General features: G+C 42.3%; 1 non-coding gene and 1 pseudogene across 1 annotated transcript; both read left to right on the top strand.

The window, feature by feature from the left end:
- The first annotated feature begins 8,901 nt into the window (after positions 1-8,901).
- LOC146181029 (signal recognition particle RNA) lies at positions 8,902-9,201 on the top strand. Its single transcript, XR_014700472.1, has one exon.
- An 8,757-nt stretch (positions 9,202-17,958) lies between these two features.
- LOC146181030 (signal recognition particle RNA) lies at positions 17,959-18,209 on the top strand (annotated as a pseudogene).
- The last annotated feature ends 1,945 nt before the right edge of the window (positions 18,210-20,154 follow it).

Consider the following 20,154-nt stretch of genomic DNA (forward strand, 5'->3'; position numbering starts at 1 on the left):
GCCTCTGGTTATGGGTCCTAGAGCATTGTGCGTATTGTATGTTCGTAAATGGATTTTTGTTTGTTTGTTTGAATAAAAACAGACACCCAATCCACATGGGGAGATATTAATCAGTAAGCATTGTATGGTTATGTAGGCGGGTTTCACTTGGGCGTGACTTTTTCGGAGCTGTTAAAGAGGGACTAGCGGCTACATCGGAAAACGAATGGTATCATAGGGTAAATTTTCAAGGAAAGGTGGGCTAGCGTGAGAATGTTTGATGCGTTGTAATTTTGTAAATACGTTGAGCCAATGAAGTTCTTAAAGGGCAGCCAATATGGCGCCAGCCAACTTTCTTTTCCGGTTCTCAGCTTAAGGTCATGTGTCTTAGTGGATTTCACGTATCTGAGTAAAACGCCCGTTGTCGGTTCTTTGATCACATCAAAGTTCACCGGCATTCTATAATCGGTTTACAGGAAATGGAGGGTGCAGTATCTTTCACTCGCGGAATTCCGTTTACACATCTCGCTGACAACACAGCAAAGATCAGGCTGACGCATTTCTCCACTGCAGATTTTGCTGTGATCTTGTAAAGTTATTAAACAGTTTCCAGCCCCAACTCATCCCCTATAGCAGCCTGCAGCAGCTGGCTATCAATTCCGAAATGCTACTTATGATCAAATTCGAATGCGAAAAATTCATAGAAGCGGTCTTTGGAATTATGCGAGTCAAATTCGAAAGCTTTTCGTGCAGCCAATAATTTGCAAATGATTTTTGACTACTCCTGGCAAACACATCCCGGTACGCAAACCGCACCACTGACAATAGTGGCGCTCCTGGGCGCCGGCTCATTGGACTCTTAAAAGCTACGCAAAAGGGACAGGAGTGGTGGAGTGCCGTCGCGACTTGTTTTTTTTTTCTTTTCTTTTGACCCTGCCTGGACTGAGCTGAAGGGGGAGAGAAGTAGCATCATTTAGGTCGCCCATCTGTTCGGTGCTAATGAAGCTAGCTTATAGATGTTTCCATTGCGGAGAAGATGGAGCGGATACCTAACGTGCGTTTTATAAATTTAGTAAATAACTTTTAATATTCCCTTTAAGAACACCACATTTCATATCCATATATATATAGTGGGCATGAGAGCTCTGCCACGATGGTTACTACAAACCCGTTTCATCCCTACCTTTTGCAGCTATCAACCCTACTCAACGCATGCGCTGTTACGACGCCTTATCGATGCTTCAGCGACGATACGTGCTCTGTGTTCCAAGAAACCGTACCTGATATCTGCCCCAGTACCGTTTTGGATGCTGTTCCGATGCAAGTCCTTGTGGCTCCCTATGGATCGTCCGCTTCATCAACATGGACATCAGCGTCCCCGCCCTGCTTAAATGCCTTCCACCGTCCTCACGACTTCAGTGGGCATGGGAGCTCTGCCACAATGGTTACTACAAACCCGTTTCATCTCTACCCTTTGCAGGTTGGTGATGTGTCTTCGAAACGTTCGAAAGATGTTTTCCTTATTTTGCTCTTATGCCCACAACTGCTTTTTGACTATGCTTACGAGTGTTTTTCTGTGCGAACGCTATTGTTATCAGGAGATGTAGAATTGAATTCGGGAACTAATCATAGCAAAAACACCCGAGCTAACACGCAGAATGACGCCCCGCCGGAGTCTGAGAATAATGACATTCTTTCACTGCTTCGCGAACTCAAAGAACAAACGTCTAATATTGAAGAAAGCCAAGCCCGTATCCTCGACTTAATTAGAACCCTTAGAGATAATCAGGATGAATTAAAAAATAAAACAACAGGCATTCATAGCAGACTAGATTTTGTGGAAATCAAGCTGGATACAATAGAATACTGCCGTAATGACTTACCCTCAGTAAAGGAATCCACCAATAGGCTAATCAAGGAGAACGAGACACTCAGGGCACGTTTGGATGATCTAGAAGATAGGTCCCGCAGGGATAATCTAGTATTCTACAATATTGCAGATGAACCAAGTGAGACCTGGGCTGAATCAAAAGAGAAAGTAAAAGATACAATAATAAATAAAATGTCAATAAGTGTACTAGATGCAGATTTTGTTCGGGCGCACAGGATTGGCGCAATAGTTTCTGAAAAACCGAGGCCTATAATAGTCAAATTTGCCAGTTATAAAGTGAATGATAACGTATTCAGTGCCAGAACCAGCTTGAACGGGTCAGGCATCGCGGTATCTGAAGATTTCTGCCCAGCTACCAGGCATGCGCAAAAAAAGCTGATCGATTTCGCCAAAGAAACAGCACCCAATGAAAAGTTTAGTCTAAGCTATAATAAGCTGGTTCTAAAAATAAATGTTTCTTGTACTGCACAAACACTGATAATGTCCAGGAGATTGAAGGTGCACGTAATGCTACGAATGAAGTAAAGTCATGTTCCTCAAGTTCCTCTCCATAGGTAACCGGCCTTCCGCGTAGATGCACGCAAATGCCCCAGAGTATCTCGGTCTTATTTACTAATATAGGCAGTGTCATTCGTAACCGTGATTCCTTATCCTGTGCAGCTGATACTACATCATCTGACATAATTGTGTTAACAGAAACTTGGCTGCATAGTTCTGTATGCGACAGTGAACGTTTTTCCTCCCAAGAAAACTACAGTGTTTTGAGATGTGATCGCTCTACCGGCCGTGGTGGCGGCGTTTTAATAGCAGTGTCTGAACGTATTGAATCCTACCATGTTAAACTTGCCACTTCATTAGAACGTATTTGCGTGCAGGTAACACTTAACCATCAAAAACTTTTATTTTTCTCCTGCTATCGCGCACCATCTGCACCCATTGCATTCTGTCGTGATCTTCATGATGCCCTCAATGTTATATGCTAGTTTTCCCAACATTCCAGTTTTTTTATTTGGTGATTTCCATTTTCCTGATATCGACTGGTCGTGCACCAGTATTGCGAATAACGGGACATCAGAGTCATCAAATTTTGCAGAGCTTTCTTCTATTTTTTTATTATTTCAGGTGATTACTGAACCAACGAGAGTTACATCTACTTCCAACTTGTTGGATTTGTTATTAACCACCGTTCCAGATTTTGTTTCGGGTGTTAGTTATATGCCTAGAATAAGGGACCATTTACTGTTGCACATTACATTGAACTTACCAGTGTCTACATCGAGCAACAAAACTAAAACTGGCTACATTTATTCTAGGGCAAATTTCACTGCGTTCAATCAGGCTTTAGAGGTTTTTCTGAACCACTTCATTCATAGATTTGAAGAGCGATCGGTAAATGAGAATTGGGTGCTGTTTAAAAGCGAACTTCATGAGTTAATTGATTTGTACATTCCTCGTAAAACCATTTTGACCAATCGACACGCACCGGGGTAGAACCAGACACTAAAACGCCTCGTCAACAAAAAAAGACTATTTTCTAAAATGAAACACTCAAAAACACATGAGCTGTGCTCAACGCTAAAAGTAACTGTTAGAGCTTATAAAAATGCCTCGAAAGAAGCGAAACAAATTTTTTTAATTTCACACTGCCGTCGCTTTTGTTAAATAATCCAAAAAAATTTTGGACCATTATACACGAGCCCAGCCAGTCAGCAATATCGCTTGTTTATTCTAAGTCTAACCCCATTTCTGTGAGCAACAGCGCTAACATTCTGAATCAGACCTTTGCTCAAGCATTTTCAAGCGACCGTAGTTCCCCTCTTCCTGTTTACAAAGGTTCTTCTGAATTTCCAATGGATCCCATTAGATTTGACTATGATGGGTTATTTAGTATAATTGAGCGTTTGAAACTGTCTTCTTCTTGTGGGCCCGATTACATCAATACCAAAGTACTAAAAAAACACTAAAACCTATTCTGCGATTATATTGTCTAAAATATTCGAACAGTCACTACAACATGGGATTTTGCCTGACGACTGGAAAATAGGCAGCGTAGTTCCACTTCAATAAATCAGGCGACAAGCATGCGGCTAACAACTATCGACCAATATCTCTAACTTCTGTATCTTGCAAAATCATGGAACACGTCATTTTTTCACACCTAGCCACCTTTTTAGAATCTTCATTTTTTTCACCTCTTCAACATGGTTTTAGAAAACATTTCTCATGTGAAACACAGTTAGTGGCATCCATAAATGATATACATTCTTCACTTGACAGTGGGTATGAAATTGAATGCATATATTTAGATTTTTGTCGTGCTTTCGATAAAGCGTTTCACAGGCTACTTCTTTATAAATTGAGCATGCTTAATATTGACAACAACTTACTAAAATGGATTGAACGCTTTTTAACTAACCGCTCGCAGTTTTTCCGCTGTAATGGCTACCTGTCCTCGTCAGTCCTTGTAACTTCAGGTGTCCCGCAAGGATCTGTGCTTGGCCCTCTTTTATGTCTGATTTACATAAACGATCTGCCTAATAACATTAAATCAACAGTCAAACTCTTTGCCGATGATTGTGTCATATATCGCTCAGTAAAAACTACTAATGATATAAGTGGGCTTCAAGCTGACCTGGATGCTGTTTCTGATTGGTGCTTTGCATGGAATATGACACTTAACACGACTAAATGGAAAGTAATGCGCTTTTCTCGTCGCGGAATTTATTGTCCTATTTTATATAACCTTAAAGGGGCATCATTAACATCAGTAAAATCATATAAATATCTTGGCATTATTGCCGCATCAAACCTAACTTGGAATGAGCACATTACTTCCATTATCACAAATGCTAACCGCATGCTAGGCTATATTAAACGTAATTTTTCTATGGAACCATCATCTGTGAAACTACTTCTTTATAAATCACTCGTCCGTTCAAAAGTGAAGTATGCTGCGTCAGTATGGGACCCCCACACAGATTTATTAACTAATGCTCTAGAGTCCCTTCAAAATCGCGCTGCACGTTTCATTCTTGGTGACTATGGGCGTTTATCAAGTGTAACACTCATGAAGCACACATTGTCATTAGAACCTTTGTCGCGACGCAAAAAAATCTCCCGCTTGTGCCTTTTCTTTAAAATGTATCACAATAATCTAACGCTGAAAACTTCACTTATAACATCACCGGCATACGTCTCATCACGCATCGATAACTCTTGTAAAGTAGGAATAGCTCATTTTCGAACTGCACCTTATCAATATTCATTTTTACCCAAAACAGCAACGGAGTGTAACTGCCTGCCTGAAACGCTGGTGCTTGCTGACAATGTCGATGAATTTAAAATAAAGCTGTGTGTACTGTGCAGCAACGATTGATAGGAATATTTATTTTAGTTCCATAGCTTTATAGGTCAAGTTGTGCACTTTGGCCTTCCAGCGATCATACGCGTTGTACGCGACTTCTTATCTGCTTCCCTTTTTTTTTTATCGAGTGCTGCTGTTTGTATGCGATATCGTGTCCGTCATTGTTGTTTTTTTCCACCCTATCCTCTAATTTTGCATTCAATAATTCGCAACATGTATAATTTGGTTTGTTTGCTGTTATTATTTTATTTTTTGATTTCTGCATTGTAAACATTATTTGCCTTCATAACCTACAATGCCATGTACCCATGTTCTTTCCTCCTCTCCTTTTTTTTTGCCAAGTCCCACTCCCCTCTATAATGCCCACTGGGCCAAGAGGGTAACAGAAATAAATAAAATAATTAATTATTTGCGTAATAGGCGTCATTTGAATTAGAAGTAATTTTGTCTTTTAATAAGAAATGTTCTGCATCGCAACTGAATATATTTAAAAAAAAAAAACATGTTACAAGAATCTGCAAAGAGCAGACTGCGAAAGCACTATTGACCAAAATCACAGTGGCTTACCTTTCGCAAAGACAGACATCAACGCATATGCAGGAATATCAAGGTAAGCTTCCTAAACGCAAGATTTGGTACTTTCCTGACACACATTTAATAAGATATTAGATTTAAAATTCACGACTGGCACAAGTGATTATGCTTACCTGCAGCTGCAAATTTTGGTAAAGGAAAATTAATTGGCAGATGTTGCATGTGGCGCAAGCTTCTGCAACAAGATTGGCTGCATAATTACAAATTCTTAATAGTTGTGAACTAGCGCCTTGACGCATATCAAGCACTCACTGAATACAGCGAAGCATGTAAAAAAGTAAATGAATTTATTTTTTTTTGTAGTACGGAGTAGTAAAACAATCAGCAAATAAATCATTTTGCCTTGCATCTCAGAGAGCCTTGATGAAATATTTTCTCGGGTAAAGAACTGTTTCTAGCAATATACTCCATGCTGCAGCGCTCTGGATGACATATTATATTTAAAAAAGTGGTTTAATTGCACCACAGCCATTTATTATACCAGGGTAGGGCTTAGTTTTTAAAATGAAGGGATGTTTCTCCAAAACTGTCCAGCTCAATAATTGTCGTCTGAATTTGGTGCAGAAAACTGAAACTAGGTGCATTAGACGGACAGGCAACTTGGTAGAAAAATCAACTACACATTTATCGCAATAAATAAAGTTGGAAGTAAGGAAATTGATCGAACAAGGGTGACAGTTCCGGCCAGTATGGGTACACGGAACCAGTGATTCGTCAGGTATGCATTCCATAGGAGATAAATGGGCCGAACAAGTAAGTAATATGTGATTTGATATTGCGGATTCGCCGCTGAAGTGACAGGTTTGGCTAATTGTAAAGGAACGAATTTGTAAATTCGGTATTTCGTAGGAAAGCTATCGGTTTAGAGCTTCCTCCACTCCACCCGTTGCTGCGTGTTTAGTGAATTGCACCAAGTGGGAGGTAAGGTGAGAGGCGTCTCTTATTTTTGCAATCGTTACCGACTCGCTTTGTACTGAAATGAAACAAAATCTCTCAAAGGTGAATGTTTATGAAGAGTGAAACAGCATGACATGAAGGCCCAGCAGCTAACAAGTAATTTTCGTCATGTTTTAGCCACTGCTTCAGTTTCTTTATTGCTTTTATTTGTGCAGAGAGAATGAAATAAAAGGATAACTGCATCGAATTCAGAGAGAGACTCATGCAAGTGTTTTGTATGAAGTTTTTATATTTCAGTCGCACTCTAATGCCCAAACTTGTATAATCACTGTAATCCAACTGTAACAATTACAAACATTTTAAATATTTAATGAGAAAATTTTTATTTGGAATGGAAAAGATGAGGGCCAAAGCTTAAATTTTTGGCTTAGTTTTTGTTGTGTATATTATCCCCGTTAGAGCATTAGAATGTGAATGAACTTAAGACATCGTACGAAACACTGGAAAGCGTCTCTTTTTTTTTTTGCAATCATTCCCAAGTTGCTTTGTATTCAAATGTAACAAAAAAATCTCTCACAAATGAATATTAATGAAGAAGAGAGAAACAGCATGACATGAAGGCTCAGCAGCTAACAAGTCATTTTTGTTATTTTTTAGCCACGGCTTCAGTTCGTTTATTGATTTTATTTCTGCAGAAAGGATGAAATGAAAAGGATAACTGCACCGAATTCAATACAAAGCTACTTGAGAATGACAACAAAACAAAGAGAGACACTTTCAAATGTTTTTATGAATTTTTCGTATTTCATTCACACTACAATACTCCAACTTGTATGAAACGTAATTGTTAAAAAGACAAACATTTAAGGTGTTACATGAGAAATTTTTTTGTTTGGATTGTAAAAGATGGAGTCCCTTAACATATTCCTCTGGCAGGCCATACTACTGAATTATTGTGCAATGAAAGAAACTGTACTTGAACACATTTCCCCTTCGAGCGCACTGATGCACGTTTTTCGAAATGGTCTGTGTAGTGCACGCAAAAATATCCTTCCTAATCACGGCATTGTTTCTTGCATCCGTTGCGGTTGAAAGGAAAATTGTTTGCCATCGCACAGTATTTCTTCCTTTGGGAAATTCAGCCTCTTTAAAAGTAACATAGTTTACACGTAATATATTTGCAGACGAGCAGCAAGCCTATGTAATAATTATAATATATACATATCCAGAAATGGGTATGGGCAGGACATGTAGCGCGAAGAAAGGATAAGCGATGATCGCTTATGGCAAGCAACTGGATTCCAAGGGAAGGAATGAGTAGCAGAGGGCGACAGAAAATTAGGTGGGAGGAGGAGGTTAAGAAGTTTGCAGGGGTCAAGTGGATGCAGCTCGCACAGAACCGGGTTAATTGGAGGAATATGGGAAAGGCCTTCACCCTGCAGTGGGTATAGTCAGGCTGAGGATAAAGATGAATTGAAGTCTTTAAGAAAAATGAGAAAGCCGCTTTTATATTTATTTATGGAAAGGTGATAGTGATTTGGAAACACCCATAACGCGCATAGCCTGAAAGGCAGAAAAGACGTATTCCCTTCGACGAAACATGGGTGAGTTACAATAATGTGAATTCCTTGCAAATTACCGAGCGGTGCTCTATATCTTGCATATCGAAATATTCAAACTGCGGTCTCATCAAGAAGAAACTTCTTTCCACCGAGTATAATATATGCTTTTGATTTCGATTATGATTTTGAATAAAGAGCAGGCGGTAAAGAGGGTCAACTGTGTGAGATGTTAATTATTGCGGATTATATTCTGTGCTAAGGTCATTTAAAACATCGCGCTCATTGCCTCGGCCTCCCATCTTTCGAACGGGAATCGAAGCTCCGGTTTACGACCGAGGTTGGCGCCACGGAGCGAACGAGAGAGGAGGTTAGGTCGCTGCGCTTGGCGCGGCCTCTCTTGAGCTGCAAACAAAACCAGACGCCCTTGCGGAAGCGTATATTTCAGCATGCTGACATTTTAGCTCTCAACCAGAAATGATCCCAGACATTTCTTCATTAAATCATGAAACTATATCTGCTCAGCACAGAGCATCCAGTTAAAAAAAGTTGGTTTGTAACTAGGAGGGAATTAGACTATTGTGCATATAAGAAGCGGCCGCATTGATCGCTTCTCCGCCGGGGGTAGTGGCGTGCCCCTGTAATCCAGCTGTTTGGAGGCTGGCGTTAGAGGACGGGTTGAGGCTGGGAGGCCTTGCCCCACGTCTGCCCATGTTGATCGGGTGTCCGCGCTAAGCTGGGCGCCGATATGGTGGCCCCGGGGGAGCTCGGTGGCGACCAGGTCGCCTAAGGAGGAGCGAACCGGCCCAGGACGGAAACGCAGCAGGCAAAAGCTCCCGCGCTCTGCAGTAGCGGGATCGCACCTGTGAATGTGCGGCGTGGGGTAGCCCAGACAATACACTCGGACCTAACGCTCTTTTTTTTTTTCAAAGTAGCCCTTGGAATTGCACAAAAGACTAGTCTGGGCTCCTTCCTACTTGGGGCCAGGTGGAAACGAGGCAGCAGATGCCGCCGCCCGCGGGCTTTGTAACCGGGCAACGTCGTCCCCCTCCTCCTCAGAAGAATTATTCCTTATAGTCACTTGGTTGTAGCCAACCAATGGGGGCTAACTGCCAGCAATTCTTCGGGCGGGCTATTCTGCCGGCTGCCGGCATAATAGGCGCTTCAACAATTAACCACTCGATTGCAAATACACTTCTTCGTTTCGCACACGCACTTCGCACACGGTTTTCAAACGTCCGTTCTCCGTGCTGACAAACCGCACCGCTCACTCCCTCGCACATTTCTTCACGCGTCCGCTCTCATTGTCGATGCACCGCGCACTGCTCTTCGGTACCCCATGATTGCACTCTGTCGCACCAAAACATCGACACAAAATTTTACCCATCGATCGGCACTTTGTCACATGCTTTCAAAAGGGCATTGACACTGCTGCATTCAAGCAAGCTGCACGCGTTTGAATTTCATTTTGGTTTCGATTGCCCTATTTTTTTTCAGCGTCCACGGTTACAGGTGTTGCCATCTAATCTTTGGAAAGTCATGTTTATGAGAAAGTATTGCCGGCATTAATGTGTTCTAGCGCTTCAGTGGTAGCACATGCGCGAGTTTTTTTCCCGTGAGTTTGCCCAAATTATCGCATAGGATTGGAAATTTCCTAAAACAAAAATTGCTTTAGACTCTCTACTGTGATCTTCGCAGTCTGAAAATTTATAATGACACCTATTTATCGTTTAGGATGGCTTTAATTACCTAACCTAGGGTGAAGTTATTGACACATTAGCACGAGAAATGCGCACGAAGTTTGCCTCTTATTAAGCTGATAAGTATTCGCGGAGCAATAATATTGATACCTACTTGCGTATATATTTACCAATGACTCCCACACTTCAGCGGCAACTGCGACGAGTTCATCCATTTTTTTAATTTAAGCTCTTTAACCACTGCGCTTCTAAAGGTCGTCCTAATGTTTGGTCTTTTTAAAATTTCAGAGACACAAGTAGTGGTCCTGTCACCCTAGAATTGTCACTCTAGAAGCCCCGATTTGTACGGGACCAGTATGGTACGGTTGAATAAGCGTATTCGATTTTATTTATGCCTTTTAGTGTCAGTTCTCAAAGTGATGTTAGTGCTACGAATACTTTCTTTATGTGTAACCACTAGTTCATTGAAAGCATTTTTTTCTACCCCAAAGCGGGGCACGCAAGAAAGTGAGCTTTCCTGTAAGCCGGGTTCAGTTGCTTTTACTTGCGATAGATGACGCCACAGGCGCACTGACGGCAGGAATGCGCCGGGAGCGCCAATGTTCAAATCCCTGCACTACGCTTTCAAGAAGAACACGAAATTAAAATTCGTGAATTTTACAAGGGACGTCTACGGCCAGGCAGCTGCATAGGATAGCGGCTAAAAATTGTACAGCCTATGTGAAAATGCCTTGATGTATGGCGTTTGAAGCTGCCCAGAGTTTGAATATGCACTCGTGTGTCAACACCGAACTTGACACGAGAAAAACAAATGATACAAAGAATCAAACGTAAAAATGAAAGCAATTTTTAGTTTTCCTCCTAAAACCTGAAATTGTTGGAACTGTGATTTTTTACATTTCTTCATAAGGAGGCTTGCACAATTTCAGTTTAGTAACTACATTTTCATTAGCATACTGTTGCTAAGACGCAAGTAATTTGTCGTAAAAAAGGCTTGCAATACATTGACTCTCTATCAGTAGACAAATAAGTAGCTGTCTGATGAAATCATTTTTGCCGTTATTGTCAAAGGCGAGGTAGAAGCTTTGGACACAATATATTTCGATATTGGTTTTTAAAATGAAAGAACGAAAGCCATTTCCCTAACACTCTTCGGGACAAGGTAATCTTCCGATGATTCCCTACAAAGGAGAAGTCTGATTTTTAGACGCTCAGGAAGCATCATGAAAATACAACGCTCGCTGTCGAAGCGATCATGTGACTGTTGCGCCAAATTTAAAATGCCCTTGTGCTAGTGTATGTTTATATAGACCGACATGGACCTCTGTGCAGGGGCTCAGCCAGAGGGAGGGTCTCCTCTTTTCCGGCTCTGCTGAGCCGTGGCCGCAGAGAAGGTCTTGGAGTGCGCCTCCTCCGCTAGGCGTAGGATGATCTTTAGCATGTTTTTTTTCCTGATGGCGGCTAGCAAACAGCTTGGCCTCGCGAGTGCTAAGCGACGGTTGTGATCGGGTGCTGCGTCGACAATCATTCTGCACACGACATAGGCTAAAACGCCTGCCACAGTGTGCCGGTGCCGGCAGCGCGGATGTCGCTGTAAATAAAGTCCCCTCTCTCTCTCTCTCTTGTCGTGCCTATTCTATTCGTCTGTCTTTTACTGCAAACCTTCTTTTCGTTGTGCCACACGACGAAGCCAAAATTATTTTGACAATTAAGGAGGAATGAGGGGCTAAAATCGCAATATCTATAAAAAGCGTGCTGGCAAGTTTTTTTTTTTTTTTGCTTGGGATTATGCACATGTAATAAACAAACTTTCCATCAAGTTTGATTGCTTTCTGCGCAGCAGAAAACTAGTTTTTTCCTAGAGGTTATGCACTCACCGCCGAAAAACCTATGAACGCTGATTTGAATAGTAGAAATTGAAAATGGGCTGTATGCCCAGGTTACGATGCTTGTTTTTCGCTCTCTCTAGTAAAAAAGGACCTGCTGGCGAGAGTACAGCAGAGAGCTAAAAAGAAGTGTAGAAAAAATATATTTTTTTTGATGCGGCAGTAGCGGATAGCCTGGTAAACAGAAATATAAGCTTTGATGCATTAAACCGCGGCACGTAGCGTTCGAACGCTCTTGTCGCACTACTGGAAGCCAGAATAACCAAGTGCTTACCAAGCAGGAGATAAAAATGAAGCCTAGACGGAGAGTCACGCCCAGCAAGCAACAAACGAGAGCATTTCACGAACGCAGACAAGGGCGCCGGACAGCTGTACAGCTGAAGCAAAAAGAGGCACCTCGGATTAGTAGCTAAATAAAAGTGTATTGAAAGGGATGCCCAACGTATGCACCAGGTCGCCTTGATTTACTAATTTGGTTATAAATTTGAATAGCTAGTTCTGAAACATCTGACATCATCTTCCTCAGTTTGCCCCTTTTTGCAACAGCACGATTGTAAGGAAAATCACCATTGCCAAACGCTTCAGCCAAAGGCTGCTTTCAAGGCGGTTTCCGAAATAAATTTGGTTGGGAACAAGATAAGGTGCTCTTTGGATTCTTAATTATCCTCTAAGAAAAACAAGTATGAAATACATGGCACCCCGCCGGGGGGGCGCAATGGTTACGGCGCTCCACTACTGTTCCCAAGAATGCGGGATTAAATCCCGGCCTCGGTGGCCACTTTTCGATGCAGGCGAAAAGCAAGGCGCCCGTGTGCTGTGCGATGTCAGTGCACGTTAAAGAACCCCAGGTGGTCGAAATTTCCGGAGTCCTCCACTACGACGTCTCTCATAGTTGAGTTGCTTTGGGACGTTAAACCCCAGAAGCCAACCAATACATGACATATAATGGAAAAACGAATTAAATTCCTTGTTAAAGGTCAATTCCGGCGATTTTTCGATGTTTACAGATATCCACGAAAATTGCATCAGACGTTCTTCTCAACGTCAAAATTGCGTCTTCCAAAAAGCACAGTTGAGGACGGTTTAGTTTTTCTCATAAGTAATTTTAAACACAGCGCCCCGGCTCCCGCGACTCGCACAGCCAGACATAAAATGTTTACGGCCAACAGTGTGAATAATGACGTCACAGTCGTGCAAGGGTTTTCGAGCAGGCGACGGCGACAATGCAATAGCCCTACTGGGCGCGGCTTGTACGGTGTGGCACCGCTTGTGCGATTCTATATGAGATGCTACTAGGACGGGGTAGAACGATGATGGCCTACTCAGAAACACACGGCCGACAGCTTGCATGGAAACAGCATATTATCTTGGTATCACAGTCTCACTGCCTTGTAGATTCAGCTCTCATTTTAATGCATTCCTTGCAGCGGTAGGTGAAAGCTAGTGCTGTGTGTTTGGCTGCATGAGTTATTCTACGAAAAACAACACAGCGATTGACTACCGATTTCCTGAGCAAAAAGAACTTGGCGACTAATTGAATCTTGCGATCCGGCGTCCCTTCTGCATTTGAGAGCGTATGTATGCTCGGAACATTTCACGCGGACCTGCTACCGGCACAGGACGGTTCTGATAGAAGAGCTTGGCCTCGCAGTTGTAAGCGCCGGTTGTACAATTATATGCTGCGTAGACGATCATTCCGCACACGACATAGGCTAAATCGCCGGTTGCAGTGCGCCGGTGCCGGCACCGGGGATTGTTTTGCGAGCCACCGTCAGACAAAAAAAGAATGCGAGTATCTTTCGATGGCCTAAATAATACGCGACTGGATACATTAATGAAAAACGAAAGCCTTACTGAAGATTGCTGATCTGCAACAAGATTCTGGGGATAATTGCGATGCAAGCGAATTTCTGCTCGCAGCTCCCAGCTGCCTAAATGTCGGTCACTACATCCGATCTCGTACTCGCTCCACTACTTAGGCGTCTCGCAGATTACAAATTTATGTTACTCTGAGACAATTAGGCTGAAAATAAGGCTGTTCCACGACCAGACCATATACCATTGGCTGCCAGCAATGAAGTTTGCTGTGTCGATCGACGCGCCGTAAAACATATCCTAGCGACAAGAGCAAATACTTTTTAGGCGCTTTCATAGGGTGTTTTCAATGTCACCTGCATAAGCTTAAAGGAATCAGATTGCACGCTCTGTAGAAGCTTTGTATGTCCTCTGTTGTATAACTGGGCTGCATCAAGAGCGCCTGGGCAATGACGTTATCTGTCACATGCGTATCTATAATGGTGGTGAATATATGCTCGGTCGTTTGTGGCGACCCAAGCGGCTAACAACATTTTAGAGCCGCGCTGTGGCACAATTCCAGCGCTGCCTGGGCAGTGCAGGTTGCCTATAGCACTGATCAATTCCGAAGCGCCGTTCGCTGCGGTTTTGGTGTGAAAGAGTTTAAACCCAGCCACGACTAGGACGGAGCGCACGGTCAGAGTGCCATTGTCCACCACTATCGTGGGCAGCAACACTGCGGTAAGCTCGCTGCATTCAGTATGGCAAATGTTGCGAATTTTTCTGGTTTCTTGATGCGGCTCGGGCGGTCATATTTTGATTTACCGCTTCACATTTATTACGCCAAGCAAACGATCCTGCTAGGACAGAACGGGGCTACATGCTCCGCCATCGGGCGTGTACTTTCGAACGTTGTCTCTGTCGGTCGCCACACTAGATAATACCTATATCTTTTGTTGGATGAAGTTATGTGATGTTAGGAAGATAGTGAGAGACCGGAAAGCGTGGCGTGACATGGTCCATAGGGTCACGAAGAGTCGGATACGACTGAACGCTGAACTGAACTGAACTTGTTGGTATTGAAACTTGCTTAAGTTTGCGAACTGCGCGTAGTCGAAAACTAAATGACCAGCCCATGCGCTTAAATATTCTGCATCCAGGCTCGGTTCACCTTCCGTACCCTCCCGTAAACAAACGCCGACACCACCGCTGAGCTTCGTAATGAATACAGGGTATATGTTGGATAGTCGTGATCAGCAGGTGGCATGTAAGACGTCAACGCTAATTTGAAAGCTACTTTCGCTCAGAGAGCAGTCATTTTTGTAACATATCGAAGGCCTATAAATTCTGTGTACGCTTCATTGTTTATCGATCAAAATGGCCATTATTTGCGAAAGTTTTACTTTTGGTCCATACTAATAAGCCGCAGCGCGCATAGACACGGATAAACACACAACAACAGGACAGGCGCTGACTGCCAGCAGAATTGATTGTAAGCGGGGAGAAGCTTATAAACGCAATCTATATTCCTCCTCGCATCATGAGAACAAGAGGAATAAAATTATCAAGCATGTAACGTCACTCTTCTATTACAACTAAAGGCCCTTATCTGAAACGGTTTAAAATCGCTACAGCTAAAAGTATCCTGAGGCGACGCACAAAACGATAATAGATATCAATGAATCGAAAACCGCGATACCTACGGTAACAAAAAACAGCACAATGATCGAAGCAAAAGCAGAGTCAAAAGTAAAAAACAACAAAACTAACATAGGAAAAACCAGACGGAGCGAAAGCCGAGTCAAACCTAAAGTCTATGGATCAACAGCCACGGACAGTTATACCATAAAACAACCAGTAACGCAAAAACAATGTAAAAACTACAAAGCACGGTCAGCTCTAGCACCGTTCTAAAAAGCCCGACTGCTTGTCAGACAACACTCACTGTGTTGTGAGTGCATATCAATGTTATTGTCTGACAAGGAGTTGTGTTTTTTAGAACAAGTTTTTTAGAAGCGACATTACATAGTATGTTTTACATGATGCCGTACGTGACAGCGATTGACGCTCGCACACTTCGGTATAGAACGGCAGCGGGTGCGTGCTGCGCGGCTGCAGGCCTGTGTCGCCTTCATGTGACGTCACGCAAGGCAGTGCTCTCCGGGCCCCGCGCGGGAGTTTCCATTTTGTTTCAAGTTTTTTTTTCTTATTTAAAATTGTCGCTTGAGTACAGTAAACAATGTAATCACCTATTTTGATAACCAAACGTTCAGCAATATAAATCAATCATGAACTCAGTATTAACACTTCTTTCTGGGCGAGTTGGTTCATTTTTGGAAAACTTAGTTAGCACATATTCATGATTTTCATAATACTGAAGGCACTCTTATACAGATGACATAATTGTCTGACAATGAGACTAAATTGCAATACATGCTTGCGGTCGTCGAGTATTATATTCTTCCTATTTCTAGCTTATTATTGCATAGTCGATAATCACAATGTCACACAGCAGAGGATGACGAGAGAAAAGGCAATCAACGACTCAAGCTTGTCAGTTGGTCGTCTTCCTGTCGGTTACCTTTTGTTCTGTCGTGCCAGAGATTTTGTATAGGCAAATCTTATACAGAGGGCGGTAAGTACAAGTTTGTTTGCTATGAAGGGCTGAGAAAATGAATAATACTCGGCAGAGAAAAGCCTTGTGCATTGAACTGTTCACCGTTTGTGGTGCCACACGTCATTCCTTTTCCTTTTCCTAAATTGCAGGGCCAAAGCTTAACTTTTTGGCTTAGTTTTTGTTGCGTATATTATCCCCGTTAGAGCGTTAGAGTGTGAATGAAATTAAGAATTCCTACGAAACACTGAAAAGCGTCTCTATTTTTTTTTTTTTTGCAATCATTCCCAAGTTGCTTTGTATTGAAATGTAACAAAATCTCTCACAAATGAATGTTAATGAAGAAGAGAGAAACAGCATCACATGAGCGCTCAGCAGCTAACAAGTCATTTTAGTTATTTATTAGCCACGGCTTCAGTTCCTTTATTGCTTTTATTTGTGCAGAAGAAATGGAATGAAAACAATAACTGCACCGAATTCAATACAAAGCTACCTGGGAACGACGCCAAAAGAGAGAGAGAGAGAGAGAGACTCGTGCAAGTGTTTTTGTATGATGTTTTCATATTTCATTCACACTATAATGCTCCAACTTGTATAATACGTAACTGAAGCAAAAACAAACATTTAAAAAGTTCAATGAGAAATTGTTTTATTTGGAATGTAAAACCCTTTACGTTTTCATCTTCCATGTCATTGCACTGAAGCATTGTTCAGTTAAAGAAACTGTACTTGAACACATTGCCCCTTGGAGCGCACTGAGGCACTTTTTTCGAATGGTCTGTTTAGTGCACGCAAAAATATCCTTGTTAATCATGGCACTGTTCTTGCATCCGTTGCGGTTTAAAGGCAAATTATTTGCAATCACAGGGTATTCTTTTGAGAAATTCACGCTACTCAACAGTAACAATTCTTACACGTAATATATTCGCGGGGGAGCAGCAAGGCTATATAACAATTTGTGAGATCTATATGATATCTTTTAAAAAATGTGAAAATTAATCGCTTTTCATTGCAGACATGTAAAGGTGATAATACTTTGTAACCACGCATAACCCGAATAACCTGACAGGCAGAAAAGGCGTATTTTCTTCTACGAAACTTGGGTGATTTACGATAATGTGAATTCCTTGCAGATTGCCGAGCGGTACTCTGTCTTGCATATCGAAATATTCAAACTGGGGCCTCGTCAAGAAGAAACTTCTTTCCACCGAGTATGATTTGGGCTTTGCTCACGCACGTTCAACAGTGTTCGCTTTTATAATTTCGAACAAAGAGCAGGCGGTCTAAGGATAGATTATCTGAGATGTTAAGTGTGGCGGATTATATACTGTTCTTAGGCAATTTAGGATATCGCGCTCACTGCCTCGGCCTCCCATCTTTCGAACGGTTATCGAAGCTCCGGTTTAGGACCGACATTGGCGCCACCGAGCGAACGAGACAGGAGGTTAGGTCGCTGCGCTTAGCGCGGCATCTGTAGAGCTCAAAAGAAAATCAGACGCGGAAGTGTATATTCAAACATGCTATTTTAGTTGTCAAGCAGACAGTATCCCAAAAATTTCTTCATGGAAACATGAAACGATATTTGCGCACCAGACAGCATCCAGTTGAAAAACGTAGGTTTGTAACTAGGAGGGAATTCGGCTATTGTGCATATAAGAAGCGGCCATTGATCGCGTCTCCGCCGGGGGTAGTGGCGTGCCCCTGTAATCCAGCTGCATGGAGGCTGGCAGGCCTGCCCCACATCTGCCCATGTTGATCGGGTGTCCGCGCTGAGCTGGGCGCCGATATGGTGGCCCTCGGGAAGCTCGGTGGCGGCCAGGTCGCCTAAGGAGGAGCGAACCGGCCCAGGGCGGAAACGCAGCAGGCAAAACTTCCGCGCTCTGCCCTTAGCAAAAAGAAGTACGTTTGGAATACACAGTGGCATATTTTTTACGCATTTTAAATGTAATTTGTATTCACGAATGTGCTCAAAATATGTCTGAAATATATTCATCAAATTCCTTGCTGAATATTCAAAATGTATTTTTAAAATGTGTCAAAAATATCGTATCTCAAAGTACATTCGAGTATAGCTCAAATAGGTGAAAAAATATGTAGGCATTTTTTACATACTTAAAATGAATTACATATGTACTTTTGCAAATATGAAATAAATTTGTCTGAAGTACACTTCAGGTATAGTAAATGGGTGGCCCTTGAAGATATATTTGCAGCACCCTTCAAGCATACTTAGAAAAACCATGCTTAAAATCATATTTGGGGCAGCATCTTGAAAATGAATTTAAAATGTACTTTTGTAAATGTGAAAGCAATGTGCCTAAAGTATACTTCAATTATGAAAATGGATAGTCCTTGAAAATATATTTGAAGCACACTTCAAGCTGCCTTCAAAGATCAGTGCTCAAAATCATATTTGGGGTAGCATATTGGCAATGAACTAAAAATGTATTTCTGCAAATGTGTATTTAATTTGTCAAAAGTACAATTTTAATAAATGAACACTGGGGACTAAATTTAATGATCATTAAACCTTGTGCAAATGAAAATGCATTGTAACGATGTGGATGACAGCTCGTGCGGATTGGCCACACGTGCGCATCCGAACAGTGAGGCCGTTAGCTGGAACGGTCAGGTAACGTGGCCGCGTGAGACTGGCATTTGGCAACGCATTATGGTACCCTGCCAGCCGCCAGCCCGTATGTTATCTGACGCAAGCGCTCAACGCTCCAAGCCACATGCAGGCGACGCACGCTGCTGTCCCACACCTCGCTGCCAGCCATTGGCATTAAACAATGCCGTTCATGTAGGATGCTCTTTTTGTTTTATTGTTTTCCTGTCATTTTCATTGCCGTCCGTGGGTCCACTACATTGCCATGTGTGTTCAAGCTGTCTCTGGCTCCTGGTGGACCATGGGGCCACTAACTACCTATTACCGCGCGAGCTTTTTTAAACACATAAAACAGTGCTTCGAATAGTGTGCAGAACATATATTCATTGCTCAACCCTTAATTCCTTCTGTGATTTTTTCAAAGGTAATAAAAATATTTTTTTGCATGTGCAACAAAGCTACTTTCACAGAAAGAGTGCTCAACAGTTTCTGAAATTTTAATCCAGCAGAAAAATTGACACACACATAGACACTATTGCACTGTATGGTGACAAGCAAAAGACATAATGTTACATTTCAAGAAGAGGGCTTTGTCGGGCTGGTTGGTTCATGTTGAATGGAAGGAAGGAAAAACTCAAACAGACGGGACGTGTAGGAAGGCGATACAGACACATGAGCTACTCATGTGCCTGTCTCGCCTTCCTACGTCCGGTCCGTTTGAGCTGTTCCTTCCTTCCATTCAATGTTGCATTTACCCACAAGCTCCTGTTCCAAGAAACTGCCAGAAAGTTCTTGCACAAAGTGAGACCGAGCAGGTCGGACTTGCATAAAATAACTATTTTGCACTTTTTACTCATTCTGGAACACACTTTTTTTCCAACTTTTGCATGGTTTTAAATATTGATAATGTCAAACTGAGCTACATTCATCAAACTGACCATCTTTCCCAATATTTTTTCATTTAAAAGGGATTTCTTGCTACTGCGGGTCTTAATCTCTGGCCATTAATGAGCTGGTGGCCAAGCAGCGCTGAATTAAGATGTGGGCTAAGGAGGCTGCGGCCCAGGATCTTATCTCCGAAGGTAGGAGGAGAGGGCCAATTTATTCTAACCTGCTTCATATATAGGACAGCAAATAACGTAACTTATGAGCAACAGGTATGAAGAGGAAAACTAAGAATGAGACGGGATCCCTGCTTAATCCGACTGATTTGTTTAGCAACAGGGGAGACCCTGTCGAGCTGCAAAAGCAGGGATTCCCCACCATTC

This window comes from Amblyomma maculatum, chromosome 8, assembly GCF_055883805.1.
Source record: "Amblyomma maculatum isolate TAMU_Amacu chromosome 8, ASM5588380v1, whole genome shotgun sequence".
Lineage (NCBI taxonomy): Eukaryota > Metazoa > Arthropoda > Arachnida > Ixodida > Ixodidae > Amblyomma > Amblyomma maculatum.